Source organism: Schistocerca americana, chromosome X (assembly GCF_021461395.2).
Source record: "Schistocerca americana isolate TAMUIC-IGC-003095 chromosome X, iqSchAmer2.1, whole genome shotgun sequence".
Lineage (NCBI taxonomy): Eukaryota > Metazoa > Arthropoda > Insecta > Orthoptera > Acrididae > Schistocerca > Schistocerca americana.
This window is the reverse complement of record NC_060130.1, coordinates 54,675,453-54,699,092: the sequence shown is the minus strand read 5'-3', so window position 1 is coordinate 54,699,092 and position 23,640 is coordinate 54,675,453.

Sequence of the window (23,640 nt, the reverse complement as noted above, 5' to 3'; positions counted from 1 at the left end):
TGTTGACGAGGCATTTTGCTACCTAAAGAGAGTCATAGCTACTCATTGCAGTTGCTCCACGTTTTATAACAGTCACATCTACAAGCTTTCTCTGGCCTGTTCACCTGAAGCGGTACGCCAATATCTGTCGACATATAGACTTTCACAGTACTCCTGTCGGGAGCTTCTCTAGTTTGCCGACGTATTTCGCCTAATGACGAGGCATTTGTCTACCTTAAGAGTGTCGTAGATAGTCCTGCCAGATGTTTCCCGTTTTACCACAGTCACATTTTGAAGCTTCCTTTAGCCGGATCACCTGAAGCGATGCGCCATTATCTGTCGACGTAAAGACTTTCACAGTACTCCTGCTGGGAGCTTCTCGAGTCTGCCGAAGTTTTTCGCCTGTTGACGGGGCATTTGGCTACCGGAAGAGAGTCATAGTTACTCCTGTCAGTTGCTCCCCGTTTTACGACAGTCACATTTTCGAGCTTCCTCTATCCAGTTCACCTGAAGCAATACGCCATTATCTGTCGACATAAAGACTCTCACAGTATTCCTGCTGGGAGCTTCTCGAGTTTCCCTATGTATTTCGCCTGTTGACGAGGCATTTGGCTACCTAAAGAGAGCCATTGTTACTCCTGACAGTTGCTCCCCGTTTTACCACAGTCACATTTTCTAGCTTCCTCTATCCAGTTCACCTGAAGCAATACGCCATTATCTGTCAACCTAAAGACTTTCACAGTCCTCGTGCCGGGAGCTTCTCGAGTTTGCCGATGTATTTCGCCTGTTGACGAGGCATTTGGCTACCTAAAGAGAGTCATTGTTACTCCTGTCACTTGCTCCCCGTTTTACCACAGTCACATTTTCAAGCTTCCTTTAGCCGGATCACCTGAAGCGATTCACCATTATCTGTCGACGTAAAGACTTTCACAGTACTCCTGCTGGGAGCTTCTCGAGTCTGCCGAAGTTATTCGCCTGTTGACGGGGCATTGGGCTACCTGAAGAGAGTCATAGTTACTCCTGTCAGTTGCTCCCCGTTTTACCACAGTCACATTTTCAAGCTCCCTCTAACCAGTTCACCTGAAGCGATATGCCATTATCTGTCAACCTCAAGACTTTCACAGTTCTCCTGCTGGGAGCTTCTCGAGTTTCCCGATGTATTTCGCCTGTTGACGGGGCATTTGGCTACCGGAAGAGAGTCATAGTTACTCCTGTCAGTTGCTCCCCGTTTTACGACAGTCACATTTTCTAGCTTCCTCTATCCAGTTCACCTGAAGCAATACGCCATTATCTGTCGACATAAAGACTCTCACAGTATTCCTGCTGGGAGCTTCTCGAGTTTCCCTATGTATTTCGCCTGTTGACGAGGCATTTGGCTACCTAAAGAGAGCCATTGTTACTCCTGACAGTTGCTCCCCGTTTTACCACAGTCACATTTTCTAGCTTCCTCTATCCAGTTCACCTGAAGCAATACGCCATTATCTGTCAACCTAAAGACTTTCACAGTCCTCGTGCCGGGAGTTTCTCTTGTTTGCCGATGTATTTCGCCTGTTGACGAGGCATTTGGCTACCTAAAGAGAGTCATTGTTACTCCTGTCAGTTGCTCCCCGTTTTACCACAGTCACATTTTCAAGCTTCCTCTATCCAGATCACCTGAAGCGATACGCCAATATCTGTCGACATAAAGACTTTCACAGTACTCCCGTCAGGAGCTTCTCGAGTTTGCCGACGTATTTCGCCTAATGACGTGGCATTTTTCTACCTTAAGAGAGTCATCGATAGTCCTGTCAGATGTTTCGCGTTTTACCACAGTCACATTTTGAAGCTTCCTTTAGCCGGATCACCTGAAGCGATTCACCATTATCTGTCGACGTAAAGACTTTCACAGTACTCCTGCTGGGAGCTTCTCGAGTCTGCCGAAGTTATTCGCCTGTTGACGGGGCATTGGGCTACCTGAAGAGAGTCATAGTTACTCCTGTCAGTTGCTCCCCGTTTTACCACAGTCACATTTTCAAGCTCCCTCTAACCAGTTCACCTGAAGCGATACGCCATTATCTGTCAACCTCAAGACTTTCACAGTATTCCTGCTGGGAGCTTCTCGAGTTTCCCGATGTATTTCGCCTGTTGACGAGGCATTTGGCTACCTAAAGAGAGTCATAGTTACTCCTGTCAGTTGCTCCCCGTTTTACCACAGTCACATTTTCAAGCTTCCTCTAACCAGTTCACCTTAAGCGATACGCCATTATCTGTCAACCTCAAGACTTTCACAGTATTCCTGCTGGGAGCTTCTCGAGTTTCCCGATGTATTTCGCCTGTTGACGAGGCATTTGTGTACCTTAAGAGAGTCACAGTTACTCCTGTCAGTTGCTCCCCGTTTTACCACAGTCACATTTTCAAGCTTCCGTTAGCCAGTTCTCATGAAGCGATACGCTAATATCTGTTGACATAAAGACTTTCACAGTACTCCTGCCGGGAGCTTCTCGAGTTTGCCGATGTATTTCGCCTGTTGACGAGGCATTTGGCTACCTAAAGAGAGTCATAGCTACTCATATCAGTTGCTCCACGTTTTATAACAGTCACATCTACAAGCGTTCTCTGGCCTGTTCACCTGAAGCGGTACGCCAATATATGTTGACATAAAGACTTTCACAGTAATCCTGCTGGGAACTTCTCGAGTTTGCCGATGTATTTCGCCTGTTGACGAGGCATTTGGCTACCTGAAGAGAGTCATAGTTACTCCTGTCAGTTGCTCCCCGTTTTACCACAGTCACATTTTCACGCTTCCTCTAACCAGTTCACCTGAAGCGATACGCCATTATATGTCAACCTAAAGACTTTCACAGTACTCCTGCTGTGAGCTTCTCGAGTTTGCCGATGTATTTCGTCTGTTGACGAGGCATTTGGCTACCTAAAGTGAGTCATTGTTACTCGTCTCAGTTGCTCTCCGTTTCACCACAGTCACATTTTCAAGCTTTCTCTATCCAGTTCACCTGAAGCGATACGCCATTATCTGTCAGCCTAAAGACTCTCACAGTACTCCTGTTGGGAACTTCTCGGGTTTGCCGATGTATTTCGCCTGTTGACGAGGCATTTGTCTACCTTAAGAGAGTCATAGTTAGTTTTGTCAGTTGCTCCCCGTTTTACCACAGTCACATTTTCAAGATTCCGTTAGCCAGTTCTCGTGAAGCGATACGCCAATATCTGTCGACATAAAGACTTTCACAGTACTCCTGCCGGGAGCTTCTCGAGTTTGCCGATGTATTTCGCCTGTTGACGAGGCATTTGGCTACCTAAAGAGAGTCATAGCTACTCATTGCAGATGCTCCACGTTTTACAACAGTCACATCTACAAGCTTTCTCTGGCCTGTTCACCTGAAGCGGTACGCCAATATATGTCGACATAAACACTTTCACAGTACTCCTGCTGGGAGCTTCTTGAGTTTGCCGATGTATTTCGCCCGTTGACGACGCATTTGGCTACCTTAACAGAGTCATAGTTACTCCTGTCAGTTGCACACCGTTTTATCACAGTAACATTTTCAAGCTTCCTCAATCCAGTTCACCTGAAGCGATACGCCATTATCTGTTAACCTCAAGGATTTCTCAGTACTTCTGCCGGGAGCTTCTCGAGTTTGCCGATGTATTTCACCTAATGACGAGGCATTTGTCTACCTTAAGAGAGTCATAGATTGTCCTGTCAGATGTTCCGCGCTTTACCACAGTCACATTTTGAAGCTTCCTTTAGCCAGATCACCTGAAGCGATGCGCCATTATCTGTCGACATAAAGACTCTCACAGTATTCCTGCTGGGAGCTTCTCGAATTTCCCTATGTATTTCGCCTGTTGACGAGGCATTTGGCTACCTAAAGAGAGCCATTGTTACTCCTGTCAGTTGCTCCCCGTTTTACCACAGTCACATTTTCTAGCTTCCTCTATCCAGTTCACCTGAAGCAATACGCCATTATCTGTCAACCTAAAGGCATTCACAGTCCTCCTGCCGGGAGCTTCTCGAGTTTGCCGATGTATTTCGCCTGTTGACGAGGCTTTTGGCTACCTAAAGAGAGTCATAGCTACTCATTGCAGTTGCTCCCCGTCTTACCACAGTCACATTTTCAAGCTTCCGTTAGCCAGTTCTCGAGCAGCGATACGCCAATATCTGTCGACATAAAGACTTTCACAGTACTCCTGCCGGGAGCTTCTCGAGTTTGCCGATGTATTTCACCTGTTGACGAGGCATTTTGCTACCTAAAGAGAGTCATAGCTACTCATTGCAGTTGCTCCACGTTTTATAACAGTCACATCTACAAGCTTTCTCTGGCCTGTTCACCTGAAGCGGTACGCCAATATCTGTCGACATAAAGCCTTTCACAGTACTCCTGCCGGGAGCTTCTCGAGTTTGCCGATGTATTTCGCCTATTGACGAGGCATTTGGGTACCTTAAGAGAGTCATAGTTACTCCTGTCAGTTGCTCCCCGTTTTATCACAGTCACATTTTCAAGCTTCCTCAGTCCAGTTCACCTGAAGCGATACGCCATTATCTGTCAACCTCAAGACTTTCACAGTATTCCTGCTGGGAGCTTCTCGAGTTTCCCGATGTATTTCGCCTGTTGACGAGGCATTTGGCTACGTAAAGAGAGTCATAGTTACTCCTGTCAGTTGCTCCCCGTTTTACCACAGTCACATTTTCAAGATTCCTCTAACCAGTTCACCTTAAGCGATACGCCATTATCTGTCAACCTCAAGACTTTCACAGTATTCCTGCTGGGAGCTTCTCGAGTTTCCCGATGTATTTCGCCTGTTGACGAGGCATTTGTGTACCTTAAGAGAGTCACAGTTACTCCTGTCAGTTGCTCCCCGTTTTACCACAGTCACATTTTCAAGCTTCCGTTAGCCAGTTCTCATGAAGCGATACGCCAATATCTGTTGACATAAAGACTTTCACAGTACTCCTGCCGGGAGCTTCTCGAGTTTGCCGATGTATTTCGCCTGTTGACGAGGCATTTGGCTACCTAAAGAGAGTCATAGCTACTCATATCAGTTGCTCCACGTTTTATAACAGTCACATCTACAAGCTTTCTCTGGCCTGTTCACCTGAAGTGGTACGCCAATATATGTTGACATAAAGACTTTCACAGTAATCCTGCTGGGAACTTCTCGAGTTTGCCGATGTATTTCGCCTGTTGACGAGGCATTTGGCTACCTGAAGAGAGTCATAGTTACTCCTGTCAGTTGCTCCCCGTTTTACCACAGTCACATTTTCACGCTTCCTCTAACCAGTTCACCTGAAGCGATACGCCATTATATGTCAACCTAAAGACTTTCACAGTACTCCTGCTGTGAGCTTCTCGAGTTTGCCGATGTATTTCGTCTGTTGACGAGGCATTTGGCTACCTAAAGTGAGTCATTGTTACTCGTCTCAGTTGCTCTCCGTTTCACCACAGTCACATTTTCAAGCTTTCTCTATCCAGTTCACCTGAAGCGATACGCCATTATCTGTCAGCCTAAAGACTCTCACAGTACTCCTGTTGGGAGCTTCTCGGGTTTGCCGATGTATTTCGCCTGTTGACGAGGCATTTGTCTACCTTAAGAGAGTCATAGTTAGTTTTGTCAGTTGCTCCCCGTTTTACCACAGTCACATTTTCAAGATTCCGTTAGCCAGTTCTCGTGAAGCGATACGCCAATATCTGTCGACATAAAGACTTTCACAGTACTCCTGCCGGGAGCTTCTCGAGTTTGCCGATGTATTTCGCCTGTTGACGAGGCATTTGGCTACCTAAAGAGAGTCATAGCTACTCATTGCAGATGCTCCACGTTTTACAACAGTCACATCTACAAGCTTTCTCTGGCCTGTTCACCTGAAGCGGTACGCCAATATATGTCGACATAAACACTTTCACAGTACTCCTGCTGGGAGCTTCTTGAGTTTGCCGATGTATTTCGCCTGTTGACGACGCATTTGGCTACCTTAACAGAGTCATAGTTACTCCTGTCAGTTGCACACCGTTTTATCACAGTAACATTTTCAAGCTTCCTCAATCCAGTTCACCTGAAGCGATACGCCATTATCTGTTAACCTCAAGGATTTCTCAGTACTTCTGCCGGGAGCTTCTCGAGTTTGCCGATGTATTTCACCTAATGACGAGGCATTTGTCTACCTTAAGAGAGTCATAGATAGTCCTGTCAGATGTTCCGCGCTTTACCACAGTCACATTTTGAAGCTTCCTTTAGCCAGATCACCTGAAGCGATGCGCCATTATCTGTCGACATAAAGACTCTCACAGTATTCCTGCTGGGAGCTTCTCGAATTTCCCTATGTATTTCGCCTGTTGACGAGGCATTTGGCTACCTAAAGAGAGCCATTGTTACTCCTGTCAGTTGCTCTCCGTTTTACCACAGTCACATTTTCTAGCTTCCTCTATCCAGTTCACCTGAAGCAATACGCCATTATCTGTCAACCTAAAGGCTTTCACAGTCCTCCTGCCGGGAGCTTCTCGAGTTTGCCGATGTATTTCGCCTGTTGACGAGGCTTTTGGCTACCTAAAGAGAGTCATAGCTACTCATTGCAGTTGCTCCCCGTCTTACCACAGTCACATTTTCAAGCTTCCGTTAGCCAGTTCTCGAGCAGCGATACGCCAATATCTGTCGACATAAAGACTTTCACAGTACTCCTGCCGGGAGCTTCTCGAGTTTGCCGATGTATTTCACCTGTTGACGAGGCATTTTGCTACCTAAAGAGAGTCATAGCTACTCATTGCAGTTGCTCCACGTTTTATAACAGTCACATCTACAAGCTTTCTCTGGCCTGTTCACCTGAAGCGGTACGCCAATATCTGTCGACATAAAGTCTTTCACAGTACTCCTGCCGGGAGCTTCTCGAGTTTGCCGATGTATTTCGCCTGTTGACGAGGCATTTGGGTACCTTAAGAGAGTCATAGTTACTCCTGTCAGTTGCTCCCCGTTTTATCACAGTAACATTTTCAAGCTTCCTCAGTCCAGTTCACCTGAAGCGATACGCCATTATCTGTCAACTTCAAGACTTTCACAGTATTCCTGCTGCGAGCTTCTCGAGTTTCCCGATGTATTTCGCCTGTTGACGAGGCATTTGTGTACCTTAAGAGAGTCATAGTTACTCCTGTCAGTTGCTCCCCGTTTTACCACAGTCACATTTTCAAGCTTCCGTTAGCCAGTTCTCATGAAGCGATACGCCAATATCTGTCGACATAAAGACTTTCACAGTACTCCTGCCGGGCGCTTCTCGAGTTTGCCGATGTAGTTCGCCTGTTGACGAGGCATTTGGCTACCTAAAGAGAGTCATAGCTACTCATATCAGTTGCTCCACGTTTTATAGCAGTCACATCTACAAGCTTTTTCTGGCCTGTTCACCTGAAGCGGTACGCCAATATATGTTGACATAAAGATTTTCACAGTACTCCTGCTGGGAACTTCTCGAGTTTGCCGATGTATTTCGCCTGTTGACGAGGCATTTGGCTACCTGAAGAGAGTCATAGTTACTCCTGTCAGTTGCTCCCCGTTTTACCACAGTCACATTTTCACGCTTCCTCTAACCAGTTCACCTGAAGCGATACGCCATTATATGTCAACCTAAAGACTTTCACAGTACTCCTGCTGTGAGCTTCTCGAGTTTGCCGATGTATTTCGTCTGTTGACGAGGCATTTGGCTACCTAAAGTGAGTCATTGTTACTCGTCTCAGTTGCTCTCCGTTTCACCACAGTCACATTTTCAAGCTTTCTCTATCCAGTTCACCTGAAGCGATACGCCATTATCTGTCAGCCTAAAGACTCTCACAGTACTCCTGTTGGGAGCTTCTCGGGTTTGCCGATGTATTTCGCCTGTTGACGAGGCATTTGGCTACCTAAAGAGAGTCATTGTTACTCCTGTCACTTGCTCCCCGTTTTACCACAGTCACATTTTCAAGCTTCCTCTATCCAGATCACCTGAAGCGATACGCCAATATCTGTCGACATAAAGACTTTCACAGTACTCCCGTCGGGAGCTTCTCGAGTTTGCCGACGTATTTCGCCTAATGACGTGGCATTTTTCTACCTTAAGAGAGTCATCGATAGTCCTGTCAGATGTTTCGCGTTTTACCACAGTCACATTTTGAAGCTTCCTTTAGCCGGATCACCTGAAGCGATTCACCATTATCTGTCGACGTAAAGACTTTCACAGTACTCCTGCTGGGAGCTTCTCGAGTCTGCCGAAGTTATTCGCCTGTTGACGGGGCATTGGGCTACCTGAAGAGAGTCATAGTTACTCCTGTCAGTTGCTCCCCGTTTTACCACAGTCACATTTTCAAGCTCCCTCTAACCAGTTCACCTGAAGCGATATGCCATTATCTGTCAACCTCAAGACTTTCACAGTTCTCCTGCTGGGAGCTTCTCGAGTTTCCCGATGTATTTCGCCTGTTGACGAGGCATTTGGCTACCTAAAGAGAGTCATTGTTACTCCTGTCAGTTGCTCCCCGTTTTACCACAGTCACATTTTCAAGCTCCCTCTAACCAGTTCTCGTGAAGCGATACGCCAATATCTGTCGACATAAAGACTTTCACAGTACTCCTGCCGGGAGCTTCTCGAGTTTGCCGATGTATTTCGCCTGTTGACGAAGCATCTGGCTACCTAAAGAGAGTCATAGCTACTCAATGCAGTTGCTCCACGTTTTATAATAGTCACATCTACAAGCTCTCTCTGGCCTGTTCACCTGAAGCGGTACGCCAATATCTGTCGACATAAAGACTTTCACAGTACTCCTTCTCGGAGCTTCTCGAGTTTGCCGATGTATTTCGCCTGTTGACGAGGCATTTGTGTACCTTAAGAGAGTCATAGTTACTCCTGTCAGTTGCTCCCCGTTTTACCACAGTCACATTTTCAAGCTTCCGTTAGCCAGTTCTCATGAAGCGATACGCCAATATCTGTCGACATAAAGACTTTCACAGTACTCCTGCCGGGAGCTTCTCGAGTTTGCCGATGTAGTTCGCCTGTTGACGAGGCATTTGGCTACCTAAAGAGAGTCATAGCTACTCATATCAGTTGCTCCACGTTTTATAGCAGTCACATCTACAAGCTTTCTCTGGCCTGTTCACCTGAAGCGGTACGACAATATATGTTGACATAAAGATTTTCACAGTACTCCTGCTGGGAACTTCTCGAGTTTGCCGATGTATTTCGCCTGTTGACGAGGCATTTGGCTACCTGAAGAGAGTCATAGTTACTCCTGTCAGTTCCTCCCCGTTTTACCACAGTCACATTTTCACGCTTCCTCTAACCAGTTCACCTGAAGCGATACGCCATTATATGTCAACCTAAAGACTTTCACAGTACTCCTGCTGTGAGCTTCTCGAGTTTGCCGATGTATTTCGTCTGTTGACGAGGCATTTGGCTACCTAAAGTGAGTCATTGTTAATCGTCTCAGTTGCTCTCCGTTTCACCACAGTCACATTTTCAAGCTTTCTCTATCCAGTTCACCTGAAGCGATACGCCATTATCTGTCAGCCTAAAGACTCTCACAGTACTCCTGTTGGGAGCTTCTCGGGTTTGCCGATGTATTTCGCCTGTTGACGAGGCATTTGTCTACCTTAAGAGAGTCATAGTTAGTTTTGTCAGTTGCTCCCCGTTTTACCACAGTCACATTTTCAAGATTCCGTTAGCCAGTTCTCGTGAAGCGATACGGCAATATCTGTCGACATAAAGACTTTCACAGTACTCCTGCCGGGAGCTTCTCGAGTTTGCCGATGTATTTCGCCTGTTGACGAGGCATTTGGCTACCTAAAGAGAGTCATAGCTACTCATTGCAGATGCTCCACGTTTTACAACAGTCACATCTACAAGCTTTCTCTGGCCTGTTCACCTGAAGCGGTACGCCAATATATGTCGACATGAACACTTTCACAGTACTCCTGCTGGGAGCTTCTTCAGTTTGCCGATGTATTTCGCCTGTTGACGAGGCATTTGGCTACCTTAACAGAGTCATAGTTACTCCTGTCAGTTGCACACCGTTTTATCACAGTAACATTTTCAAGCTTCCTCAATCCAGTTCACCTGAAGCGATACGCCATTATCTGTTAACCTCAAGGATTACTCAGTACTTCTGCCGGGAGCTTCTCGAGTTTGCCGATGTATTTCACCTAATGACGAGGCATTTGTCTACCTTAAGAGAGTCATAGATTGTCCTGTCAGATGTTCCGCGCTTTACCACAGTCACATTTTGAAGCTTCCTTTAGCCGGATCACCTGAAGCGATGCGCCATTATCTGTCGACATAAAGACTCTCACAGTATTCCTGCTGGGAGCTTCTCGAATTTCCCTATGTATTTCGCCTGTTGACGAGGCATTTGGCTACCTAAAGAGAGCCATTGTTACTCCTGTCAGTTGCTCCCCGTTTTACCAAAGTCACATTTTCTAGCTTCCTCTATCCAGTTCACCTGAAGCAATACGCCATTATCTGTCAACCTAAAGGCTTTCACAGTCCTCCTCCTGGGAGCTTCTCGAGTTTGCCGATGTATTTCGCCTGTTGACGAGGCTTTTGGCTACCTAAAGAGAGTCATAGCTACTCATTGCAGTTGTTCCCCGTTTTACCACAGTCACATTTTCAAGCTTCCGTTAGCCAGTTCTCGAGCAGCGATACGCCAATATCTGTCGACATAAAGACTTTCACAGTACTCCTGCCGGGAGCTTCTCGAGTTTGCCGATGTATTTCACCTGTTGACGAGGCATTTTGCTACCTAAAGAGAGTCATAGCTACTCATTGCAGTTGCTCCACGTTTTATAACAGTCACATCTACAAGCTTTCTCTGGCCTGTTCACCTGAAGCGGTACGCCAATATCTGTCGACATAAAGTCTTTCACAGTACTCCTGCCGGGAGCTTCTCGAGTTTGCCGATGTATTTCGCCTGTTGACGAGGCATTTGGGTACCTTAAGAGAGTCATAGTTACTCCTGTCAGTTGCTCCCCGTTTTATCACAGTAACATTTTCAAGCTTCCTCAGTCCAGTTCACCTGAAGCGATACGCCAATATCTCTCGACATATAGACTTTCACAGTACTCCTGTCGGGAGATTCTCTAGTTTGCCGACGTATTTCGCCTAATGACGAGGCATTTGTCTACCTTAAGAGTGTCGTAGATAGTCCTGCCAGATGTTTCCCGTTTTACCACAGTCACATTTTGAAGCTTCCTTTAGCCGGATCACCTGAAGCGATGCGCCATTATCTGTCGACGTAAAGACTTTCACAGTACTCCTGCTGGGAGCTTCTCGAGTCTGCTGAAGTTTTTCGCCTGTTGACGGGGCATTTGGCTACCGGAAGAGAGTCATAGTTACTCCTGTCAGTTGCTCCCCGTTTTACGACAGTCACATTTTCTAGCTTCCTCTATCCAGTTCACCTGAAGCAATACGCCATTATCTGTCGACATAAAGACTCTCACAGTATTCCTGCTGGGAGCTTCTCGAGTTTCCCTATGTATTTCGCCTGTTGACGAGGCATTTGGCTACCTAAAGAGAGCCATTGTTACTCCTGACAGTTGCTCCCCGTTTTACCACAGTCACATTTTCTAGCTTCCTCTATCCAGTTCACCTGAAGCAATACGCCATTATCTGTCAACCTAAAGACTTTCACAGTCCTCGTGCCGGGAGTTTCTCTTGTTTGCCGATGTATTTCGCCTGTTGACGAGGCATTTGGCTACCTAAAGAAAGTCATTGTTACTCCTGTCAGTTGCTCCCCGTTTTACCACAGTCACATTTTCAAGCTTCCTCTATCCAGATCACCTGAAGCGATACGCCAAAATCTGTCGACATAAAGACTTTCACAGTACTCCCGTCAGGAGCTTCTCGAGTTTGCCGACGTATTTCGCCTAATGACGTGGCATTTTTCTACCTTAAGAGAGTCATCGATAGTCCTGTCAGATGTTTCGCGTTTTACCACAGTCACATTTTGAAGCTTCCTTTAGCCGGATCACCTGAAGCGATTCACCATTATCTGTCGACGTAAAGACTTTCACAGTACTCCTGCTGGGAGCTTCTCGAGTCTGAGGAAGTTATTCGCCTGTTGACGGGGCATTGGGCTACCTGAAGAGAGTCATAGTTACTCCTGTCAGTTGCTCCCCGTTTTACCAAAGTCACATTTTCTAGCTTCCTCTATCCAGTTCACCTGAAGCAATACGCCATTATCTGTCAACCTAAAGGCTTTCACAGTCCTCCTCCTGGGAGCTTCTCGAGTTTGCCGATGTATTTCGCCTGTTGACGAGGCTTTTGGCTACCTAAAGAGAGTCATAGCTACTCATTGCAGTTGTTCCCCGTTTTACCACAGTCACATTTTCAAGCTTCCGTTAGCCAGTTCTCGAGCAGCGATACGCCAATATCTGTCGACATAAAGACTTTCACAGTACTCCTGCCGGGAGCTTCTCGAGTTTGCCGATGTATTTCACCTGTTGACGAGGCATTTTGCTACCTAAAGAGAGTCATAGCTACTCATTGCAGTTGCTCCACGTTTTATAACAGTCACATCTACAAGCTTTCTCTGGCCTGTTCACCTGAAGCGGTACGCCAATATCTGTCGACATAAAGTCTTTCACAGTACTCCTGCCGGGAGCTTCTCGAGTTTGCCGATGTATTTCGCCTGTTGACGAGGCATTTGGGTACCTTAAGAGAGTCATAGTTACTCCTGTCAGTTGCTCCCCGTTTTATCACAGTAACATTTTCAAGCTTCCTCAGTCCAGTTCACCTGAAGCGATACGCCAATATCTCTCGACATATAGACTTTCACAGTACTCCTGTCGGGAGATTCTCTAGTTTGCCGACGTATTTCGCCTAATGACGAGGCATTTGTCTACCTTAAGAGTGTCGTAGATAGTCCTGCCAGATGTTTCCCGTTTTACCACAGTCACATTTTGAAGCTTCCTTTAGCCGGATCACCTGAAGCGATGCGCCATTATCTGTCGACGTAAAGACTTTCACAGTACTCCTGCTGGGAGCTTCTCGAGTCTGCTGAAGTTTTTCGCCTGTTGACGGGGCATTTGGCTACCGGAAGAGAGTCATAGTTACTCCTGTCAGTTGCTCCCCGTTTTACGACAGTCACATTTTCTAGCTTCCTCTATCCAGTTCACCTGAAGCAATACGCCATTATCTGTCGACATAAAGACTCTCACAGTATTCCTGCTGGGAGCTTCTCGAGTTTCCCTATGTATTTCGCCTGTTGACGAGGCATTTGGCTACCTAAAGAGAGCCATTGTTACTCCTGACAGTTGCTCCCCGTTTTACCACAGTCACATTTTCTAGCTTCCTCTATCCAGTTCACCTGAAGCAATACGCCATTATCTGTCAACCTAAAGACTTTCACAGTCCTCGTGCCGGGAGTTTCTCTTGTTTGCCGATGTATTTCGCCTGTTGACGAGGCATTTGGCTACCTAAAGAAAGTCATTGTTACTCCTGTCAGTTGCTCCCCGTTTTACCACAGTCACATTTTCAAGCTTCCTCTATCCAGATCACCTGAAGCGATACGCCAAAATCTGTCGACATAAAGACTTTCACAGTACTCCCGTCAGGAGCTTCTCGAGTTTGCCGACGTATTTCGCCTAATGACGTGGCATTTTTCTACCTTAAGAGAGTCATCGATAGTCCTGTCAGATGTTTCGCGTTTTACCACAGTCACATTTTGAAGCTTCCTTTAGCCGGATCACCTGAAGCGATTCACCATTATCTGTCGACGTAAAGACTTTCACAGTACTCCTGCTGGGAGCTTCTCGAGTCTGCCGAAGTTATTCGCCTGTTGACGGGGCATTGGGCTACCTGAAGAGAGTCATAGTTACTCCTGTCAGTTGCTCCCCGTTTTACCACAGTCACATTTTCAAGCTCCCTCTAACCAGTTCACCTGAAGCGATATGCCATTATCTGTCAACCTCAAGACTTTCACAGTTCTCCTGCTGGGAGCTTCTCGAGTTTCCCGATGTATTTCGCCTGTTGACGATGCATTTGGCTACCTAAAGAGAGTCATTGTTACTCCTGTCAGTTGCTCCCCGTTTTACCACAGTCACATTTTCAAGCTTCCTCTATCCAGATCACCTGAAGCGATACGCCAATATCTGTCGACATAAAGACTTTCACAGTACTCCCGTCAGGAGCTTCTCGAGTTTGCCGACGTATATCGCCTAATGACGAGGCATTTTTCTACCTTAAGAGAGTCATCGATAGTCCTGTCAGATGTTTCGCGTTTTACCACAGTCACATTTTGAAGCTTCCTTTAGCCGGATCACCTAAAGCGATTCACCATTATCTGTCGACGTAAAGACTTTCACAGTACTCCTGCTGGGAGCTTCTCGAGTCTGCCGAAGTTATTCGCCTGTTGACGGGGCATTGGGCTACCTGAAGAGAGTCATAGTTACTCCTGTCAGTTGCTCCCCGTTTTACCACAGTCACATTTTCAAGCTCCCTCTAACCAGATCACCTGAAGCGATATGCCATTATCTGTCAACCTCAAGACTTTCACAGTACTCCTGTTGGGAGCTTCTCGGGTTTGCCGATGTATTTCGCCTGTTGACGAGGCATTCGTCTACCATCAGAGAGTCATAGTTAGTTTTGTCAGTTGCTTCCCGTTTTAAGACAGTCACATTTTCAAGCTTCCGTTAGCCAGTTCTCGTGAAGCGAGACGCCTATATCTGTCGACATAAAGACTTTCACAGTACTCCTGTCGGGAGGTTCTCGAGTTTGCCGATGTATTTCGCCTGTTGACGAGGCATTTGGCTACCTAAAGAGAGCTATTGTTACCCCTGACAGTTGCTCCCCGTTTTACCACAGTCACATTTTCTAGCTTCCTCTATCCAGTTCACCTGAAGCAATACGTCATTATCTGTCAACCTAAAGACTTTCACAGTCCTCCTGCCGGGAGCTTCTCGCGTTTGCCGATGTATTTCGCCTGTTGACGAGGCATTTGGCTACCTAAAGAGAGTCATTGTTACTCCTGTCAGTTGCTCCCCGTTTTACCACAGTCACATTTTCAAGCTTCCTTTATCCAGATCACCTGAAGCGATACGCGAATATCTGTCGACATGAAGACTTTCACAGTACTCCCGTCGGGAGATTCTCGAGTTTGCCGACGTATTTCGCCTAATGACGAGGCATTTTTCTACCTTAAGAGAGTCATCGATAGTCCTGTCAGATGTTTCGCGTTTTACCACAGTCACATTTTGAAGCTTCCTTTAGCCGGATCACCTGAAGCGATTCACCATTATCTGTCGACGTAAAGACTTTCACAGTACTCCTGCTGGGAGCTTCTCGAGTCTGCCGAAGTTATTCGCCTGTTGACGGGGCATTGGGCTACCTGAAGAGAGTCATAGTTACTCCTGTCAGTTGCTCTCCGTTTTACCACAGTCACATTTTCAAGCTCCCTCTAACCAGTTCACCTGAAGCGATATGCCATTATCTGTCAACCTCAAGACTTTCACAGTTCTCCTGCTGGGAGCTTCTCGAGTTTCCCGATGTATTTCGCCTGTTGACGAGGCATTTGGCTACCTAAAGAGAGTCATTGTTACTCCTGTCAGTTGCTCCCCGTTTTACCACAGTCACATTTTCAAGCTTCCTCTATCCAGATCACCTGAAGCGATACGCCAATATCTGTCGACATAAAGACTTTCACAGTACTCCCGTCAGGAGCTTCTCGAGTTTGCCGACGTATATCGCCTAATGACGAGGCATTTCTCTACCTTAAGAGAGTCATCGATAGTCCTGTCAGATGTTTCGCGTTTTACCACAGTCACATTTTGAAGCTTCCTTTAGCCGGATCACCTAAAGCGATTCACCATTATCTGTCGACGTAAAGACCTTCACAGTACTCCTGCTGGGAGTTTCTCGTGTCTGCCGAAGTTATTCGCCTGTTGACGGGGCATTGGGCTACCTGAAGAGAGTCATAGTCACTCCTGTCAGTTGCTCCCCGTTTTACCACAGTCACATTTTCAAGCTCCCTCTAACCAGTTCACCTGAAGCGATATGCCATTATCTGTCAACCTCAAGACTTTCACAGTACTCCTGTTGGGAGCTTCTCGGGTTTGCCGATGTATTTCGCCTGTTGACGAGGCATTCGTCTACCATCAGAGAGTCATAGTTAGTTTTGTCAGTTGCTTCCCGTTTTAAGACAGTCACATTTTCAAGCTTCCGTTAGCCAGTTCTCGTGAAGCGAGACGCCTATATCTGTCGACATAAAGACTTTCACAGAACTCCTGTCGGGAGCTTCTCGAGTTTGCCGATGTATTTCGCCTGTTGACGAGGCATTTGGCTACCTAAAGAGAGCTATTGTTACACCTGACAGTTGCTCCCCGTTTTACCACAGTCACATTTTCTAGCTTCCTCTATCCAGTTCACCTGAAGCAATACGTCATTATCTGTCAACCTAAAGACTTTCACAGTCCTCCTGCCGGGAGCTTCTCGAGTTTGCCGATGTATTTCGCCTGTTGACGAGGCATTTATCTACCTAAAGAGAGTCATTGTTACTCCTGTCAGTTGCTCCCCGTTTTACCACAGTCACATTTTCAAGCTTCCTCTATCCAGATCACCTGAAGCGATACGCGAATATCTGTCGACATGAAGACTTTCACAGTACTCCCGTCGGGAGATTCTCGAGTTTGCCGACGTATTTCGCCTGTTGACGAGGCATTTGGCTACCTAAAGAGAGTCATAGCTACTCATTGCAGATGCTCCACGTTTTACAACAGTCACATCTACAAGCTTTCTCTGGCCTGTTCACCTGAAGCGGTACGCCAATATATGTCGACATGAACACTTTCACAGTACTCCTGCTGGGAGCTTCTTCAGTTTGCCGATGTATTTCGCCTGTTGACGAGGCATTTGGCTACCTTAACAGAGTCATAGTTACTCCTGTCAGTTGCACACCGTTTTATCACAGTAACATTTTCAAGCTTCCTCAATCCAGTTCACCTGAAGCGATACGCCATTATCTGTTAACCTCAAGGATTACTCAGTACTTCTGCCGGGAGCTTCTCGAGTTTGCCGATGTATTTCACCTAATGACGAGGCATTTGTCTACCTTAAGAGAGTCATAGATTGTCCTGTCAGATGTTCCGCGCTTTACCACAGTCACATTTTGAAGCTTCCTTTAGCCGGATCACCTGAAGCGATGCGCCATTATCTGTCGACATAAAGACTCTCACAGTATTCCTGCTGGGAGCTTCTCGAATTTCCCTATGTATTTCGCCTGTTGACGAGGCATTTGGCTACCTAAAGAGAGCCATTGTTACTCCTGTCAGTTGCTCCCCGTTTTACCAAAGTCACATTTTCTAGCTTCCTCTATCCAGTTCACCTGAAGCAATACGCCATTATCTGTCAACCTAAAGGCTTTCACAGTCCTCCTCCTGGGAGCTTCTCGAGTTTGCCGATGTATTTCGCCTGTTGACGAGGCTTTTGGCTACCTAAAGAGAGTCATAGCTACTCATTGCAGTTGTTCCCCGTTTTACCACAGTCACATTTTCAAGCTTCCGTTAGCCAGTTCTCGAGCAGCGATACGCCAATATCTGTCGACATAAAGACTTTCACAGTACTCCTGCCGGGAGCTTCTCGAGTTTGCCGATGTATTTCACCTGTTGACGAGGCATTTTGCTACCTAAAGAGAGTCATAGCTACTCATTGCAGTTGCTCCACGTTTTATAACAGTCACATCTACAAGCTTTCTCTGGCCTGTTCACCTGAAGCGGTACGCCAATATCTGTCGACATAAAGTCTTTCACAGTACTCCTGCCGGGAGCTTCTCGAGTTTGCCGATGTATTTCGCCTGTTGACGAGGCATTTGGGTACCTTAAGAGAGTCATAGTTACTCCTGTCAGTTGCTCCCCGTTTTATCACAGTAACATTTTCAAGCTTCCTCAGTCCAGTTCACCTGAAGCGATACGCCAATATCTCTCGACATATAGACTTTCACAGTACTCCTGTCGGGAGATTCTCTAGTTTGCCGACGTATTTCGCCTAATGACGAGGCATTTGTCTACCTTAAGAGTGTCGTAGATAGTCCTGCCAGATGTTTCCCGTTTTACCACAGTCACATTTTGAAGCTTCCTTTAGCCGGATCACCTGAAGCGATGCGCCATTATCTGTCGACGTAAAGACTTTCACAGTACTCCTGCTGGGAGCTTCTCGAGTCTGCTGAAGTTTTTCGCCTGTTGACGGGGCATTTGGCTACCGGAAGAGAGTCATAGTTACTCCTGTCAGTTGCTCCCCGTTTTACGACAGTCACATTTTCTAGCTTCCTCTATCCAGTTCACCTGAAGCAATACGCCATTATCTGTCGACATAAAGACTCTCACAGTATTCCTGCTGGGAGCTTCTCGAGTTTCCCTATGTATTTCGCCTGTTGACGAGGCATTTGGCTACCTAAAGAGAGCCATTGTTACTCCTGACAGTTGCTCCCCGTTTTACCACAGTCACATTTTCTAGCTTCCTCTATCCAGTTCACCTGAAGCAATACGCCATTATCTGTCAACCTAAAGACTTTCACAGTCCTCGTGCCGGGAGTTTCTCTTGTTTGCCGATGTATTTCGCCTGTTGACGAGGCATTTGGCTACCTAAAGAAAGTCATTGTTACTCCTGTCAGTTGCTCCCCGTTTTACCACAGTCACATTTTCAAGCTTCCTCTATCCAGATCACCTGAAGCGATACGCCAAAATCTGTCGACATAAAGACTTTCACAGTACTCCCGTCAGGAGCTTCTCGAGTTTGCCGACGTATTTCGCCTAATGACGTGGCATTTTTCTACCTTAAGAGAGTCATCGATAGTCCTGTCAGATGTTTCGCGTTTTACCACAGTCACATTTTGAAGCTTCCTTTAGCCGGATCACCTGAAGCGATTCACCATTATCTGTCGACGTAAAGACTTTCACAGTACTCCTGCTGGGAGCTTCTCGAGTCTGCCGAAGTTATTCGCCTGTTGACGGGGCATTGGGCTACCTGAAGAGAGTCATAGTTACTCCTGTCAGTTGCTCCCCGTTTTACCAAAGTCACATTTTCTAGCTTCCTCTATCCAGTTCACCTGAAGCAATACGCCATTATCTGTCAACCTAAAGGCTTTCACAGTCCTCCTCCTGGGAGCTTCTCGAGTTTGCCGATGTATTTCGCCTGTTGACGAGGCTTTTGGCTACCTAAAGAGAGTCATAGCTACTCATTGCAGTTGTTCCCCGTTTTACCACAGTCACATTTTCAAGCTTCCGTTAGCCAGTTCTCGAGCAGCGATACGCCAATATCTGTCGACATAAAGACTTTCACAGTACTCCTGCCGGGAGCTTCTCGAGTTTGCCGATGTATTTCACCTGTTGACGAGGCATTTTGCTACCTAAAGAGAGTCATAGCTACTCATTGCAGTTGCTCCACGTTTTATAACAGTCACATCTACAAGCTTTCTCTGGCCTGTTCACCTGAAGCGGTACGTTAATATCTGTCGACATAAAGTCTTTCACAGTACTCCTGCCGGGAGCTTCTCGAGTTTGCCGATGTATTTCGCCTGTTGACGAGGCATTTGGGTACCTTAAGAGAGTCATAGTTACTCCTGTCAGTTGCTCCCCGTTTTATCACAGTAACATTTTCAAGCTTCCTCAGTCCAGTTCACCTGAAGCGATACGCCAATATCTCTCGACATATAGACTTTCACAGTACTCCTGTCGGGAGATTCTCTAGTTTGCCGACGTATTTCGCCTAATGACGAGGCATTTGTCTACCTTAAGAGTGTCGTAGATAGTCCTGCCAGATGTTTCCCGTTTTACCACAGTCACATTTTGAAGCTTCCTTTAGCCGGATCACCTGAAGCGATGCGCCATTATCTGTCGACGTAAAGACTTTCACAGTACTCCTGCTGGGAGCTTCTCGAGTCTGCTGAAGTTTTTCGCCTGTTGACGGGGCATTTGGCTACCGGAAGAGAGTCATAGTTACTCCTGTCAGTTGCTCCCCGTTTTACGACAGTCACATTTTCTAGCTTCCTCTATCCAGTTCACCTGAAGCAATACGCCATTATCTGTCGACATAAAGACTCTCACAGTATTCCTGCTGGGAGCTTCTCGAGTTTCCCTATGTATTTCGCCTGTTGACGAGGCATTTGGCTACCTAAAGAGAGCCATTGTTACTCCTGACAGTTGCTCCCCGTTTTACCACAGTCACATTTTCTAGCTTCCTCTATCCAGTTCACCTGAAGCAATACGCCATTATCTGTCAACCTAAAGACTTTCACAGTCCTCGTGCCGGGAGTTTCTCTTGTTTGCCGATGTATTTCGCCTGTTGACGAGGCATTTGGCTACCTAAAGAAAGTCATTGTTACTCCTGTCAGTTGCTCCCCGTTTTACCACAGTCACATTTTCAAGCTTCCTCTATCCAGATCACCTGAAGCGATACGCCAAAATCTGTCGACATAAAGACTTTCACAGTACTCCCGTCAGGAGCTTCTCGAGTTTGCCGACGTATTTCGCCCAATGACGTGGCATTTTTCTACCTTAAGAGAGTCATCGATAGTCCTGTCAGATGTTTCGCGTTTTACCACAGTCACATTTTGAAGCTTCCTTTAGCCGGATCACCTGAAGCGATTCACCATTATCTGTCGACGTAAAGACTTTCACAGTACTCCTGCTGGGAGCTTCTCGAGTCTGCCGAAGTTATTCGCCTGTTGACGGGGCATTGGGCTACCTGAAGAGAGTCATAGTTACTCCTGTCAGTTGCTCCCCGTTTTGCCACAGTCACATTTTCAAGCTCCCTCTAACCAGTTCACCTGAAGCGATATGCCATTATCTGTCAACCTCAAGACTTTCACAGTTCTCCTGCTGGGAGCTTCTCGAGTTTCCCGATGTATTTCGCCTGTTGACGATGCATTTGGCTACCTAAAGAGAGTCATTGTTACTCCTGTCAGTTGCTCCCCGTTTTACCACAGTCACATTTTCAAGCTTCCTCTATCCAGATCACCTGAAGCGATACGCCAATATCTGTCGACATAAAGACTTTCACAGTACTCCCGTCAGGAGCTTCTCGAGTTTGCCGACGTATATCGCCTAATGACGAGGCATTTTTCTACCTTAAGAGAGTCATCGATAGTCCTGTCAGATGTTTCGCGTTTTACCACAGTCACATTTTGAAGCTTCCTTTAGCCGGATCACCTAAAGCGATTCACCATTATCTGTCGACGTAAAGACTTTCACAGTACTCCTGCTGGGAGCTTCTCGAGTCTGCCGAAGTTATTCGCCTGTTGACGGGGCATTGGGCTACCTGAAGAGAGTCATAGTTACTCCTGTCAGTTGCTCCCCGTTTTACCACAGTCACATTTTCAAGCTCCCTCTAACTAGATCACCTGAAGCGATATGCCATTATCTGTCAACCTCAAGACTTTCACAGTACTCCTGTTGGGAGCTTCTCGGGTTTGCCGATGTATTTCGCCTGTTGACGAGGCATTCGTCTACCATCAGAGAGTCATAGTTAGTTTTGTCAGTTGCTTCCCGTTTTAAGACAGTCACATTTTCAAGCTTCCGTTAGCCAGTTCTCGTGAAGCGAGACGCCTATATCTGTCGACATAAAGACTTTCACAGTACTCCTGTCGGGAGCTTCTCGAGTTTGCCGATGTATTTCGCCTGTTGACGAGGCATTTGGCTACCTAAAGAGAGCTATTGTTACCCCTGACAGTTGCTCCCCGTTTTACCACAGTCACATTTTCTAGCTTCCTCTATCCAGTTCACCTGAAGCAATACGTCATTATCTGTCAACCTAAAGACTTTCACAGTCCTCCTGCCGATAGCTTCTCGCGTTTGCCGATGTATTTCGCCTGTTGACGAGGCATTTGGCTACCTAAAGAGAGTCATTGTTACTCCTGTCAGTTGCTCCCCGTTTTACCACAGTCACATTTTCAAGCTTCCTTTATCCAGATCACCTGAAGCGATACGCGAATATCTGTCGACATGAAGACTTTCACAGTACTCCCGTCGGGAGATTCTCGAGTTTGCCGACGTATTTCGCCTAATGACGAGGCATTTTTCTACCTTAAGAGAGTCATCGATAGTCCTGTCAGATGTTTCGCGTTTTACCACAGTCACATTTTGAAGCTTCCTTTAGCCGGATCACCTGAAGCGATTCACCATTATCTGTCGACGTAAAGACTTTCACAGTACTCCTGCTGGGAGCTTCTCGAGTCTGCCGAAGTTATTCGCCTGTTGACGGGGCATTGGGCTACCTGAAGAGAGTCATAGTTACTCCTGTCAGTTGCTCTCCGTTTTACCACAGTCACATTTTCAAGCTCCCTCTAACCAGTTCACCTGAAGCGATATGCCATTATCTGTCAACCTCAAGACTTTCACAGTTCTCCTGCTGGGAGCTTCTCGAGTTTCCCGATGTATTTCGCCTGTTGACGAGGCATTTGGCTACCTAAAGAGAGTCATTGTTACTCCTGTCAGTTGCTCCCCGTTTTACCACAGTCACATTTTCAAGCTTCCTCTATCCAGATCACCTGAAGCGATACGCCAATATCTGTCGACATAAAGACTTTCACAGTACTCCCGTCAGGAGCTTCTCGAGTTTGCCGACGTATATCGCCTAATGACGAGGCATTTCTCTACCTTAAGAGAGTCATCGATAGTCCTGTCAGATGTTTCGCGTTTTACCACAGTCACATTTTGAAGCTTCCTTTAGCCGGATCACCTAAAGCGATTCACCATTATCTGTCGACGTAAAGACCTTCACAGTACTCCTGCTGGGAGTTTCTCGTGTCTGCCGAAGTTATTCGCCTGTTGACGGGGCATTGGGCTACCTGAAGAGAGTCATAGTCACTCCTGTCAGTTGCTCCCCGTTTTACCACAGTCACATTTTCAAGCTCCCTCTAACCAGTTCACCTGAAGCGATATGCCATTATCTGTCAACCTCAAGACTTTCACAGTACTCCTGTTGGGAGCTTCTCGGGTTTGCCGATGTATTTCGCCTGTTGACGAGGCATTCGTCTACCATCAGAGAGTCATAGTTAGTTTTGTCAGTTGCTTCCCGTTTTAAGACAGTCACATTTTCAAGCTTCCGTTAGCTAGTTCTCGTGAAGCGAGACGCCTATATCTGTCGACATAAAGACTTTCACAGAACTCCTGTCGGGAGCTTCTCGAGTTTGCCGATGTATTTCGCCTGTTGACGAGGCATTTGGCTACCTAAAGAGAGCTATTGTTACACCTGACAGTTGCTCCCCGTTTTACCACAGTCACATTTTCTAGCTTCCTCTATCCAGTTCACCTGAAGCAATACGTCATTATCTGTCAACCTAAAGACTTTCACAGTCCTCCTGCCGGGAGCTTCTCGAGTTTGCCGATGTATTTCGCCTGTTGACGAGGCATTTATCTACCTAAAGAGAGTCATTGTTACTCCTGTCAGTTGCTCCCCGTTTTACCACAGTCACATTTTCAAGCTTCCTCTATCCAGATCACCTGAAGCGATACGCGAATATCTGTCGACATGAAGACTTTCACAGTACTCCCGTCGGGAGATTCTCGAGTTTGCCGACGTATTTCGCCTAATGACGGGGCATTTTTCTACCTTAAGAGAGTCATCGATAGTCCTGTCAGATGTTTCGCGTTTTACCACAGTCACATTTTAAAGCTTCCTTTAGCCGGATCACCTGAAGCGATTCACCATTATCTGTCGAGGTAAAGACTTTCACA